Here is a 14,148-nt window from a genome sequence, read left to right on the forward strand (position 1 = left end):
GAAAAGCAACATGCCGCAACCCTCCCCTTGGGGACTCGAGGACTATTTGTTAGGACTGAAATTACTGAGATTCTTGAACCACCAACTGTGGCCACCTTCCTGAGCCCCAGCAGCAGGATCGGTGACTTTCCAGAGTTGCTGAGAGGACCAATCCATGCCCCAATCCAATAAGACAATGTCTAGTGCATTCGAGTGGAAACTTTTGGAGGTAGTGAGCATCCCATCACTAGAGGCATGTTAATAGGCACTGGAAGGCTGTTTGCAGAAGAGTTTCAAAAGGAATCGAAAGGCCAGTTGAACTGATAATGAGCCCAAAGTCCCTCCCTTCTTTGTAATTCTATTAATTATAAGATTGCCATGTTTGCACCCTGGAGTGGGCTACAGCCATGAGGCCTGCCAGTGGGACAGTCTCAGGGCTGCCTGGGTGAGATAGAAATGGTGATTGTGACCTGGCTATAGATCTCAGCTCTGTCCAAGTGAGCAAATCTTTCCAGCAGGAAGCCACATGTCCCTGCTCTGCAGAGACTCCCCACACTGCTCCCATTCCTGGCCATGGGAGTAACGTTCAGTAAATAAACGCTCACTGAGGACTCCAGGGTTACTGATGGGGACACTTTAGCCAGCAGCTGCTTGTTCACCTGGCCCAGACAGGTGTGGGAAATTGCATTTGTGAGGGTTTCCTTCCCTGGAAGGAGATGCCACCTTTCTCCCCACGCAAAGCACCTGCCTGGGGCTTAATGAGGTCCACTATCTAGCTGTACTCCCTTGCCTACAACCTGGCCAGCCATACTGCCTCAGCGAGAATGGAAGACATCTGGGGAGCAGCCACATCTGAGGGGTGAGACACCTGCCCCCTCCCCCTGGAACTGGCCTTGATCATTGGGTCCAAGTCAGCAGAGTACCCCCCTCCACCTGGTCCTTTCCCTACACGCCTGCTTCCACGAGATCTTTCCCAACTTCAAGAAGACAAACTCTTCCTGGTCCAGAATTCATGCACTGAGGGCTGCAAGTAGGATCAGCTAGTTCCCCGGGTAGGCCCAGGATCCCGGACTTCAGGATGTGACAGGCTCGGGTGTGCAGGAAAAGGACACACAAGCCCACAGCTCTTCCCCAGGATGAAGGGCACAGAGCAGTGTTTTCTCTCCGTTTTGATGTCACTGGCACCTCTGTTCATTTCACCATCACAGCAGCCCATGAGGAGGGTACCACTGTCCCCACTCCAGGGTGGGTGGGGGTAGGGGGGACTTCTACTGCCCGGGACCTAAGTCACCCCTCCCGGATCAACAGGCCTTTAGTTCCACATGAGCCAGAAGCACCCTGAGACAGACTGTTCCACTGTAGATTCTTTACCACCATCCTCCTGTGCATAATTATCTGATCACAAGCTGTGCCCTCGGTGTGCCTGCATCTGAGCAACCCCTGTACCCTGGGCTAGCGTCTCGCCTGACTCCAGCCCCGGCCAGCCTCCCTGTGGCACCAGTACCCACCACACTGTGAAGGGGAAGATGCTGGGTCTTGCCACCTGGATGCTGGGTCTCGGTCACCTCGGCTTCTGGGCCCTGCTGCAAGAAATGAACATCCCTGAATGTCAAGACCCCTCCCATGGTTTCCACGGGCTCCGGGAGATCACACTGGGAGGGGCACCGTAAGGACCCTGCCTCGGCCCCAACCTCACTGCCCACTTGCCATGTGACCCCAGGCATGTCACTCAGCTGCTTTAAGCCTGGGTTTCTTCTTCGGTATCTCAGGGGAGTAATCGCCGCCCTGCCTACCTCAGGAGAGTGCTTTAAGAATCAACAACAGGGTATTAAAAGAGGAGGAGGAGACAAACTGAGAGAATAAAACCTTTTTTATTAGATAATGCAGCTTCACATTAGAATCACTTAGGGAGCTTTTAAAACCCCGGATGCCCGCGCTGCACCCGTACCTGAGACCAATCAATCAGCATGAAGGCATCCAGGTGATTCCACTGAGCGCGGAGCTGAGAACCAGACGTGTCAAGCCCTCTGCCCACATGCGGGGCATTGGCATCGTTGGCATTTCAGCTGTTAATTCCCTCGCCAGGGCCTCTATGCTGGGCACTGAGCTAGATGGGGAGGGTTGCAAAGTGAACAGACACACAGCCCTGTCCTCAAAGAGCTTACAATCTCTGGGCAGACACACATCTGCTGAATAAGCATCCATGTGAGTGCAGAACTGCCGGCCGGAAGCATGAAGGGAAGAAGTGCAGATACGTGTACGTGTATACGTACATCTGCAGGCAGCTCGACGGTCGTTTCTTCCTAATTTCTTTCCTCTCCGCATTCCAGAGAAGCGTGCAGGAAAAGTAATCATGAATATCCAAAGCACCCCCTCCTCCGCCCAGAGAGCCCCTGAACTACCCTCCACCCCCGCCCCACCTCAGCAGCCAGTAGACCTCAGTGGCCCTCCCTCCAGACTCCGGACATTTGGGGAAGGAGATGGGCGACTGTGGTCTGCTTGCAACCCAAATCTCTGCTCTGTGGGGCCTGCTCCCCGCTCTCCAGTGCCCCCCCTGGCTCTGGCAGGAGGCAGCTGGGAAGAGCAGCCTCAGTCCCAGACCCCCTGGGGCGAGTTATATTTGGATGTTAAAAGTAATGACACATCTCCACGCAGTCCTCCCTCCTGCCTGCCTAACACCGTAAAGTCTCCTGGCAGGGAGGGGGCTGGCTTATATTTAGGTCTGGCATTCCCTGGTAGGCATCCTGTTCTGAAATGGAAATTCTTTTAATAGCTAGCCAGCCCTGAGCATTTAATGAGCTGGTGTTTGACTTTTTGATTTCTTGTTCATGGTGGAGGACTGTGAGCTGTCTCAGCTAATTAGGGGTCCCCCTCACGAAAGCATCCCATTTTTTGAGCATGGGAGAGGAGAGAGCACCCCATTATTTTGCAATGCTTCCTTCACCTTTCTCTCCCTTTAAAGCTCCTGCATCACCCGCAAACTCTGCTTTCTTATTGAAATTTGCCTCTTCCGGGAAGTCTTCCCGGATTTATCCACCTGCCTCCACTGTCTCTTTACTGTTACTCTGAATGTGTCCTTGAGTCTTTTTCCGAAGTGCCCTCTGTGTACCCCCAGCAATATCAGCCGCACTGCAGGAACGCCTGTCTGCTCTTTGGAATCAGAGAATGCTGGGGCTGAGTTGATCATCTAGAGACAAGGACTCCTTTAAGAATCTGATATTAAAGTGCATGGGGGAAGGAGGAAACATGGACCCTCTATCCAGAAAAAAAAAATGCATGGAATTTGAAGAGAATTTCAGGGGTACGTGGGCCCTCAGAAGCCCATCCATGGACCATCCATGGACCTTACGTTATGTAGTTAACCTCCTTGACTCACAATAGAAGCTGTGGCCAAATCAGAGATGGCAGGTTACTTCCCAAGGTCACACAGCCAGCAAGTGGCAGAACTGAGACTCAAAGCCTGGCCTGCTTTCTATGCCGTCACCCCGCTAGGCTTCTTTCATCAGCACTGCCCTGCCCTGCTTCTTCATAGGCTCCTCCCCCACCCCCAGAGGGCCCAGGGCAGGGGGCTCTGCATCCAAAGGATGCTCACCTCTTGACGGTGACCAATGACTTCTCTGCGAAGAGAAGCCGGCTGGCCTGGTCCTGGGCACTCCAGCCGCCTCAGGTGCAGAGCTGTGGCAGGAGGGAGGCAGGGCGACACGGGCTGGGGAAGGTTGCACAGGGTGGTCCTGCTAGTGGAAGTGGCAAAGGTGTCACTGGCCCCCTTGTTCCTGAGATTTCCAGTGTAACCAGTATCGATCTCTTTATTACCTCCTGGAAGGGCAGCTTCATTTGTCAAGCAAAACTACCTTTGTATCTGCAACATAGGAATTGATCCCTAGCAGGACCAGTGGTTGGTATGTTGGGGGTGGGGGCAGGGAGGCAGGGGGAGAAAGCAGGCTGGAGAAGAGATTGATAGCATGATGGTGATGTGGAAAATGAAAATAGAAACTTTCCAGACTGATGGGAAACATCTGCCTTGTCTGATGATATTGCCTGAGTTCTAGGGTAGGGATAATGTAGTTTGAAAGTTGGCAAGCCGTGGGACTTGGCTTGCCTGTGCTGGGGAGGAGGGGGGGCGGAGGGGAAAAGGTCTCTCAGCCTTGCCTGGGAGCTCCGTCTGGAAAACCTCTCCAAAAGTTCAAGAAGCAAAGATGGGCCCCATTTAGCATCATTTGGTCCAGTTCTTTCTGGAGCTTATTGAACATCAACTGCATATAGAGCACTGTGCTTGGGACATCGGGAGACGAGCAAAGAATGCCCCCTGCTCTCCGAGCCTCACATCCGGTGGACGGACAGGAAAATCCATAGACAATTCCAAAACTCAGGTAAAAAGCCCATTGGAGCTCAGGTTACGGGGCTGGGGGCAAGGCTGAATGTGACTGGGATGGCTGGCAGGTGCCAGAAAGGATGTACTATGTTCTTAAGGATGAACAGGACTTCATCAGACACCAGAAGGAGGACAGGGTACTACAGGGAAGGAAATGACTTACCCAAGGGCCTAGAGAGGGAAGAGGCATTGCTGCCATGAAGGGGCGAGGACTGCTGCTGGATGCAGGGACGAGAGAACGGAGTTTAGGAGAACAGTAGGGCTCCCTGCCAACATGCTAGAAGGGTCCTGATCTTTCAGCAGGATGGGAGGTGGAGATGCAGGAAGTAGTAGTTTGAAAGTTGGCGAAAGTTTGAAACATGATTTTGACTTTGTTCGATCATTCTAGAAATACATCGCCCACCTTCTGTAGGCCAGATGCTACACCTGCTCTTGGGAAACACCAGGCTGATCAGGAACAGACATGGCGCCTGCCCTCATGGGCGTAGAGTGTAGCTGAGACATTTGTCAAGTAATCCACCATAAAGAGGCCAGAAACAAGAATGGAGAAGGACATCACCCTCCAGGAGCGGGGCTGAGGGGCTGAATGCCAGCCCTGGGGGTCTAGAGAAGGCTTCCATGAAGAAGCAGTGTATGGCTGAGAAAGCAGAGGAGAACATTCCAGACATGGGAATGGCACATGCAAGGGCCATGCCAGCAAGGAAAGGGGGAGGTCCTTCTTGCCAAGGCCCAGAAGAGCCAGGCTAGGGGCTGCCCTGCCATCAGGGCCTAGGTGGCTGTGTTGGGAGTTCTGCTTTTTTCTGATTGAACTGGCCTCCCGTGCTGCTGAGATCAGGGGAGGGGGTCAGGAGTAAGCAGGTCTACTCCTCCCCAGGTGGGGGGAATTTGGTAGGAGATTTTAATATTGGAGCATACATACCTTCATCTCAGCCATCCTACTTCTAGGAATTCACCCTACAGAGGTGGAAGTAGCCATCAGCACAAGAGCAGGGACAAGTTTGGGGTTTGCTGGTGTTGTTTTGTGGTGTTGCTTGTAATAGAACCTAGAAGCAGAAACTTCCATGCTCAGGAACAGAGAACTGGTTCAGAAAATAGAAACAGTTGTGGATAACTGAATACAGGGCAACCATAACAAAGAAGGTGGTGGCTTTGTGTGTGCCAATAAGGAATATCCTCCAAGATATTTTAAGTAGAAAAAGAAAAGCAGAAAAGAGAAGGCGAAAGTGTACAGTGTACTCCTGGGGGAGGTCTGTGTCAAAAGACCTAGCACCCCCATTATCCCTTCAGCCTGAATCTGTCCTTAACTGCCTGTCCCCAGGAGCCCTGGCACCTGCTAACCTATGCGTTGTCACTGCATTTGGGGTGGGGGAGAGGGGGGAGGTTGCCCCTAGAAACTAACTAGAGACGGTTGTTGACAAGATCTTTGTTGACATAGCAACCCCTTACTCAGAAAACCTGATAAGAATCTCCAGCACTGCCCAGGTCTGGTGGACTGGGGGGGGGGGGGGGGGGGGGGGGGGGGGGGCGTGTGAGTGTACTGTGTGGTTGGGAGGGAGGAGTTTGGGAAGAATGTGTGACCAGAAAATCTAGTTGTAGCAGTAAAAGGGGGCAGGGGAACTGGTCTCTGGAATTCCCTGTTGAGTCACGGGGAAAAAGCCGAGCAGTCAAGAGTGTCTCATTGGCATGAAGAATGTGCACAAACAATCCATTGGAACTGGCCTAGATTTCTCTCCCCAAGCCATTGGCTAGGAACCGCCTTGGTGCAGACAGTGTTGGCGCCTCCTTGAGGAGGGCAGGTTACTCTGTTGGGTGTTTGGTGGTTTGTTATTCTTTCAGGGGGAGGTGGGGAGAGGATGGTTTTCAGGTCAAGAATGCTCTGCAGGGCATCCTCACAAGTTCCTGTCAAGTAGCAGGCAGGTTTTGAGGAGCTCAGGAGACGAGGCCAGTTCCAGAAAACTCTGTTTTGGCCCATCGTGGCCATGGGCGAAGGCCAGAGTGCAAAGCCAGTCTGCCAGACTGTTCAGCATTACACCTGCCACTTCATTTCATCAAACAAGTAGTATATGAAGTTAAAAGGCAAGCGACAGAACAAGAAAAAGTTATCTGAAGTGAATATAGCAGCAGGCAAAAAATAAACATCCTTAAAATATAGTGCTCTTCTAGAGTATTAAGAAAACGCTAACATCCGGAAAGAAAAATGGGCAAACAACATAACAAGAGAATGTTTAAAAGAAAGAACAGTTGAAAAAGAATAAAGCAGAAAACTTGACCTCGCTAGTGATCATAAATGCAAATGAGAGCAAGCTGCCACGTTTGACCTCTCGATTTGGCACATATTTAAAAATCTATCACCTTTAATATTGGCAAAGGTGGGAAGGGCGCTTTGGCAGACTGCTAGGGATCTTGAAAATTGATATGGTATTTACAGCGACATGTGTCAACACTGGTGACAAAATGTAGCAGAGAGCCTTACCAATAGTATTTCCTGCCAGCCCAGTAACTTCATTTCTAGGAATTTATCCCAAGAAAATAATCAGAAATCCAGATAAAGATTTATAGGAGTACAAAATCAGAAATGGTTTAAATACCAACAGGGGATTGTTTAAATACCTTCTGGTACATCCGTACAGGGGACTGTCACATGGGCATCATGCCTGCTGGTTTATGAAGAATGTTCAAAAATGTAAAAACGTTCTTGGTCGAATGTGAAGTGAAAAAAGCAGGAAATAGAACCGTGTACAATATGATCTCAACTATCCCAAAACGTAACGGGTGTACATGTGGGTGTGCGTTGGGGGGAGGAGGGGTTTACATACACATATAAAAATAAAAAGTGATATTAAGGAAATACACCAAAATGCTAATAGAGGAAGTTGGATTGTGGGTTTCAATTCTTCCTTTTATACTTTTCAATATGTTTCAATTTTTGTTATAATAAGTATACTTTATTTTTATGATCAGAAAAAATTACTCAATAAAAGTTACATCTATTTGCAAGGCTGTATTAACCATACCAGGTCATTAAGTATTGATGTCATCTCTCCGTTGTAGAATTGTTACATTCCACAGTTGTATTACTGCTCAACTTTTCATTTGTTCACGGGTATCTCCCACCCAGATGTCTTATCTGTCCAGAGGTCTAATCTGCCCAACATCACCCACAGTCCTTGGCCCAATGCCCTTATACAGGAGCTCTTTGAGGCACAGGTCATAGGTCAAAATGTATGTACTACCCTGCAGAAGAAACTTATGTTAGCTTCCATCATTGGCCTTGTTGCTCTAGAGCTACCATGATAGCAGGTGGAGAGAGGAAGTCTACCAATAAGGCCTCTGGAGTCTTTCTACCCCAGATGGCTTCTGGGTGCAGGGGAACCATCCACCTCCATGCAATGGGATCAGACCCTTCCGGTTTCTCTGTCGCCTTCCTGCCTTCATCACCTGTCCTGAAGGTCCATTCTCTAGCCAAGACGAGGTGTAGGGACTGTTGGCCAGGAGCCAGGGCTCCTTCACCTGATGCCTGGGCCCCTACTCCAGCTCTCACTGAGATGCTCTGGATGCACCTGCAACTGGCTACACCCTGCCCAGGTGTAGGGTGTAGGTGTAGGGTGGCTAGTCCCTTCCTTTTAAGGCTTTAGCCTCTGCTGGGAAACTTCTGAGCTAAATTCTCTTTCTTGGTGGCATCTTGACCGATACAACAGAGACACCATCTCTGCCCTGGATGGTGGCTCCCAGGTGGCCAGCATCGGCCAGGGATATGAATAGCAGGAACCCAGACCAGAGCAGATATAGATGTACAGATGGCATCACTTTGGTTCTGCACCTTCATGTACACGCCTTTCCTCTGAGGTTGGTAGGCTGATTTGCCACTCTGGATCAGGGAGCTGCCACCCCATCTGCCCCTCCTTCCCGCCCCACTGAGGCACATGTTGACCCAGTCTCCAAGGCAGACAGACTCAGCCACCAAGCATCACGAGGCTGTGTTAGGGTCAGGAGACAAGGTGATGGGGGGCTTGCCACTGGAGTCACAGATGGTCAAACATGAATGTCTAGATAGAGTCAGGACCCACTTTGCTCCCACCAATGAAAGAGACCGTCTCTTCTGGACAGTTTGCTCTTGGAGCCTCATGCTTAGAATCCTGTCTGGTCTCAGTCAACAGTGAGCTTCCTGGGGGACAGGACTGGAACTTAGGCAGCTCTGTGTTCTGACCATTCAGCACTCTGCCCGGCTCCTGGAAAGTTCTCTGTAAGTGTTGCCTGAGGAAACGTGTCAACACTCCTTCCTTGAATCGATTCCCTTGTCAAATCCCACTCTTCCTCGTTGGTACACTACAGAGGCACCTTCCACAGGAGGTCTTTCCTGGGTAAAGAAGCTGTGGTCTGATAAGAGCACATTTAAAGAAAAGGAACATTAGTATCAAATCCACATTTCCCTCCTTGGGCTGCACTGATGAGCTAGCATTAGCAAGCTGAAAAATCACAGAGAAAAAATCTCCCCTACATGTAGAGAAAGGGGGAGTCTGACCTACTGAGTATCTTTGGCAGGATCAGGGTGGGTGGGATGGATGGAATCCATGTCAAATTAAGAATGACCTTTTTAATGAGTATATTCTAAGAGAGGATATTGCAGAGTTTTATAAGCCATCTGAAATACTTGAAGGGACGTTGTACAGAAAACAGAGCACATCCATGTAAAGATATAGCTGCAAGCTGTGGGTGAGCATGAGGGCAGTGGGTTTATTTGTAAGGCTGTTTTAATACTTGGAACCGTTCACAAGTGGAGCGGGCAGGGGCTACTGTGGCACATTCCCACTCCAGGGAGGGTTGACACAAAGACTGAGCCACCTTCTCCAAGAGCAGTGAGGGTAGATAGGCTCCTTCTGGGAGCCACAGAAGCCATGGGAGGCCAAGGAGGTATTCCCAGCCCCTGGTTTCCTCTCTGCTCCTCAGGATTCACTCTCCAGGAAACCTTAGGAGGGGAGACAGGGAAGGACCCTAAGAAGTAGGAGCCCAGGATGCCTGGGTGGCTCAGCAGTTGAGGGTCTGCCTTTGGCTCAGGGTGTGACCCCAGGGTCCAGGATTGAGTCCCACATAGGACTCCTTGTGGGGAGAGCCTGCTTTTTCCCTCTCCCTATGTCTCTGACTCTCTCTGTGTATCTCTCATGAATAAATAAATAAAATCTTTTTTAATAAGTGGGAGCCCTATCCCCCTGTGAACCTGAGAGCTCAGTGAGAGCTCAATGAGGAGTCACCACAGCAGCACTGACAACTTCCAGAATAATTTCCCATGTGCCCAACAGCAGAGTTCAGCTTTTGCTCTTCCCATGATACAGAATGGAAAACTGAGGCTAGAGAACAGGAAGGATAGGAACTGTTGCTATGTTCTGAGCACATACAAGGTCCTGGCCTCAGTGTCTTACACACATAGTCTCTAACCCTTACAACCATCCACAAGGACCTTGGGGTTGTCCCAGTTGACGGACAAGGAAACTCATGCTCAAGGGCATTATGTGACTGCCCCCCAACGCCGCCACCAACCCCACAGTGACACAACGAGAAAGGACCCAAGCCGGGGTTCAGATCCATGTCTGCCCGGCTCCCCATATCAGCATGTCCCCTGGAGCAGGAGGTGTTCACCCAGACAGCTTGCACTAGGGCCAGAAACCCAGTCTTGACCCTCTGGTCTCTCCCCGGCGCCCCAGACCTCTCTGTCACTTGTCCAACCACCCCTTCCCCAAACACCTCTCTGCTCCCATTGCAGGCTACCCTGACCTACTGGCGAAATCTAGTCCAACAAAGACAGACTCCATGTGTCCAGGACGAAAGGAAGCCAGGTGGCGGAGTAAATGAAAGTTGGCTGAGGGCCCTCGCTTAAGTGCTTTTCCATTCTGCCTCGGCTTTGCATTCTGGGCTGTGCTGCATTTCGTGGGACTGGGCACGGTGAGAGGGCTCTGGGCTGGCTGCAGAGGGACGCTCTCCGAGCTGGAGATGGAGGGAGGCTGGGTGCACGGGTGGGGGAGGCCTGAGCTGAGACCAGGGCGGGGTCAGCCCCATCTTTCCCAGCCCAGTTAGTGACCCTGGGAAGTCAGATGCCCGCCAGCCCGTAAGGTAGGGGTAAGGGGTACAGGCAAAGAGAAGGGCCTTGAGGATTTTAAGATCTTATTTATTTATTCATGAGAGACACAGAGAGAGAGGCAGAGACACAGGCAGAGGGAGAAGCAGGCTCCATGCAGGGACCCCTATGTGGGACTTGATCCCAGGACCCTGGGATCACGCCCTGAGCCAAAGGCAGATGCTCAACCGCTAAGCCACCCAGGTGCCCTAGGCCTTGAGGATTTAAAGCCTGGGAGGATGGAGGAAGGCAGAGTAGAAGGAAGAAGATGCTCTCCAGCTGCCATGAGCTCCATCTATAAGAGCCCTCTGATCAGGTTCCTCCCAAGCCCACAGCCAACAGACAGCCTGTGCCACAGGCCAGGCGCTGGGAGTCCCCAGAGCACCTGCCTCATGTCTCCATGGCAGGGAGCCCTGGATCCCAGACAGGCCTTGTTGCCAGGGACGCAGGGACAGGCAGACCGGCATGGGAGAGATCTCCTTCCATTTCCATCTCTGGCTCCTCCATCCCAGGCTTCTGTGACAATCAGGCTATTTGGCTTTTCACCCCATCTTCCACTGGAGCCCTCGGAGAAGAGCTAGTCCTAGAAGGAAAAGAGGGTGGAGAACGGGATTCAATGAAGGAAAAGATGTCTGCGTGCGGGCTTGGCCCACCCCCTTTGAGCATGAATAAATAAACAACTGCAATAATGAGCCAGCGCCTTGCCACACAGCTTCACCAGCCAAGAGAGAATTCCTTCAAAAGAATGGAGCCTGGTGTGGGTTCATTATTCATGAGCAGAGCCCTCCAAGGTGGAGCCTCTGTTGTTTGGTGTAGTTTAACATGGGCCTTGGGGGTGGGGGGCTGGTACTGGGAGGAAGGGAGGGAGGGGAGGGGGTAGGAGATCCCTGTGCAGCAGCCAAGCCCAGTAAGAGGCCAAGTTCCCAGGACTCATCTCAGACACATGGTGGGCAGCCAGTCCCCCTCACAGTGACAGTGGTCTGGGTGCCACAGGCGTGTTGGGCGACTTCTTATGAATGGCACCTCTCCACCCCCTGGTAGGACATTAAATGGACTTAGGCCACCATATGTTCAATTCATTGTCATGTACTGAACACCTGCCATGGGCCAGACACCGTGCAAGCGTGCAAGGGCTCCGGAAGGTGAATGAGAGGCTCCCATAACCTGCCAAGAGCCTGTGCTGTAGTAACACCACGGCATGGAAGGCGTTCTGCTCAGGAGGGAGACCGGGGCTTTGACTCAGACAAGGTCAGGTTGGAATACCAGCTCTGCCCAGGCCCAGCCATGGGGCCCTGGCCATATCACCTGCCCATCTGAGCTTCCTTCTGATAGCATGGAGATAATAATGCTCCTCTTAACATGTCATCTTAAGGATTATGAACAAGGTATTTGACACAATTCCTGGCACACGGTAGATGCTAGTGAATTAGAGCTGCTGCCTCTAGTGGTGGTGTTTGACCCTCCTGCAAAGATCTCTGTCTTCAAGATCATTCAGGAAATTGCCTAAGTTTTTCTGTTTCTATCCATTGACATTCCCAAGTTACTCTTAGACCAGGCTCCCCACCTCCAAATGACTGCATTCTTGCCCCTGGCTGAATGAGGCAAGTTGGTCTCCCCTCTTTGAATTTAAAAATTCGTCCTTCAGAGTGAATACTGCTGCATTAACCTGTGGCACTAGCCTTACGCTTTAGGAAATAATAAAATTAAATAGCAAACATTTATGTCTCAGGCCTTGTATCCATTGTCTCCTGTGATCTTCACAGCAAGCTTTGACTTAGGTGGTTCATCATTTTACAGATGAACAGACTGAGGCCTGGAGACACTAACTTGCCTGCAGTCACTCGGCACATGACAAGGGGAATATTCAAATGGGCCTGACCCCAGAGCTCTCAGCCACGAAGCTACTCACACATAGATTTCCCACAGCTTGGAAGCCTTGTGCAGTGGCATTTGATTCGGGATAGAGGCACCATAAATGGGCAAAATTAGGACGCAGTTTAGCAGCAGTTCTAGGGTGAGGGCTGCAGCCCATTGGGAATTTCCAGGCCAGGAGCTGGAGGACTCTGGCTCTCCTCCATAGCCAGGCCACTGGACTCTGTTTGCCCTTTCTCCTATGGGACCTTGCACTGCTGTCTCTGAGCATCAGCTATGTGGGGAGTCTTGCCTTCCTACCAACACCAGGTACTGGCACCACATCAACTAGTATTCTGAAAGCGCCAGGTAGAGTTGCTGATTCTGAGGTGGGAGCAGAGACAGGAAGAGCTGTTGTCCTTTTGATACATCTGTGCCTTTAAAAGAGAAAGAAACCCGGGTTTGTGGGTATGTGGCCTCATTACAGCAGCAGAAACTGTAATGAAACTAAAAGGTGGTCCTTCGAGCTCCTTTTCAGGGGATTGAGTGCAGGGCCTTGCTGTCCTGGGAGGCCTAACTCAGGATGGAGGACACTCAGCGGGGCTGGCTTGGTTAAGCTCCAGTGTGCTCAGGTCTCTGTGTCCCAGGAACCAGTGAGTCAGAGCTGGTCCTGGGAAGAAATATGAGGAAGGCTGGGTTTCCCTGCCCCAATTTTTTTGCTCTGCATTTTCCCTCTTGCTGGTAAAACCTGCTCCCACCCATTCACGGGGTGATATTCTCATTGTGTCCCTCTTTTTCTTTCTAATGCTTACTCTCAGAAAAGGCTGTAGAAGTTTTTTCTTTCTAAGGAGTAAATAACTGAACACATTTTATGGTGTTGCCTCTCTCAGGGGTATTAGCATTTAAACCAGGATCAAAGGTTTAAGTGAAAGGAATAAAACACAAACAGTGGAATTTCAGGTCATAGTGGATACTGAGTATTGTTTTGGATGGTGTAGTGCTCCTGGATCTTTCATAGTGGTACCATCTGCTCTAAATGTAGGCTAGTCCTGTTTGGGGTGGGGTGGGGTGGGGGCCTAAGCTGGTTACTCTCTTGGTCTCAACAGGTAAAGTAAATCTCCGATGAAGTGTTTCAACATCCCCCCACCCCCACCCCCACCCTGAGGATAAGGCCTTTGAACCCCGTTTTCTGATATGCTGTGAAGGGCTTATGACCCAAGATCGGGAATCAATGTGAGATCCCCTGCCTTTGGGTGTTTTTTGTCTCTGAGACCAGAAATGCTGGACCAGCATACCCTGGCATCATAGCATTTGGATCTTACTGTGGTTTATTTAGAGATGGGGGTAGGAGAGGGACAGAGGAAGAAGTAGTGGGTGCAGCGTGGGGGCAGGGAACAGCTGGAGTGCCTTTGAGGGAGCAGCTGCTACAGAGACTGCTCTGTGGGTGTACAACAAAATGGTGGCTTTTCATACTTTTCAAGAGATAATCTCATTCAAAATTCCAGCTGAGGAGGTAAGAACTACCCTCAGACAATTCCTGTCCTGCTTCCAATACTCCTGCTGTGGCCTCCAGAGACCCTCCCCAATGCCCAAGCGCAACTTGGTCCATGGAGTCCTATCACCTTGTCCCATGCCACCTCCTCCCCTGGCTCTAGCCTCCTGGCCTCCTGCAGAAGCCAGCTAGGGCAGGAGAAGATTCTGGGCCCTTCATCTATCACCTTCTCCCTGCCTGGCAGTGCCCAAGGGAAAGAAGCCGCCATCTCTACAAGCCGCATGGCACAGTCACCAGCAATGCCAGGAGATAATGACAGGTTGAGTGTTTTCCGCCTGGTGAGGA

The 14,148-nt window shown here is 51.0% G+C and overlaps 1 protein-coding gene and 2 long non-coding RNA genes across 8 annotated transcripts in view; 2 read left to right on the forward strand and 1 right to left on the reverse strand.

Annotated features, from left to right (window-relative positions):
• DSCAML1 (DS cell adhesion molecule like 1) overlaps positions 1–14,148 on the forward strand; it is a 344,746-nt gene that overhangs the window by 167,858 nt on the left and 162,740 nt on the right. The gene's annotated exons all lie outside the window — the stretch shown is intronic.
• LOC111095816 lies at positions 1,869–5,777 on the reverse strand. Of its 4 annotated transcripts, none has more exons than XR_005359205.1 (4): positions 5,690–5,777; positions 5,271–5,394; positions 3,572–3,838; positions 1,869–2,294 (listed from the first exon to the last, which is right to left on the reverse strand). It is a non-coding gene; the product is annotated as an uncharacterized LOC111095816 (long non-coding RNA). The 4 variants fall into 4 exon arrangements; XR_005359204.1 differs by having other exon boundaries at positions 3,572–4,569; XR_005359203.1 differs by having other exon boundaries at positions 5,271–5,744.
• On the forward strand, positions 5,808–11,132 carry LOC111095815. 2 transcript variants are annotated; one of them, XR_005359201.1, is made up of 3 exons: positions 5,808–5,833; positions 10,110–10,288; positions 10,973–11,132. It is a non-coding gene; the product is annotated as an uncharacterized LOC111095815 (long non-coding RNA). The 2 variants fall into 2 exon arrangements; XR_005359200.1 differs by lacking the exon at positions 5,808–5,833 and adding an exon at positions 8,556–8,594.

Source organism: Canis lupus, chromosome 5 (assembly GCF_011100685.1).
Source record: "Canis lupus familiaris isolate Mischka breed German Shepherd chromosome 5, alternate assembly UU_Cfam_GSD_1.0, whole genome shotgun sequence".
Taxonomy (NCBI): Eukaryota; Metazoa; Chordata; class Mammalia; order Carnivora; family Canidae; genus Canis; species Canis lupus.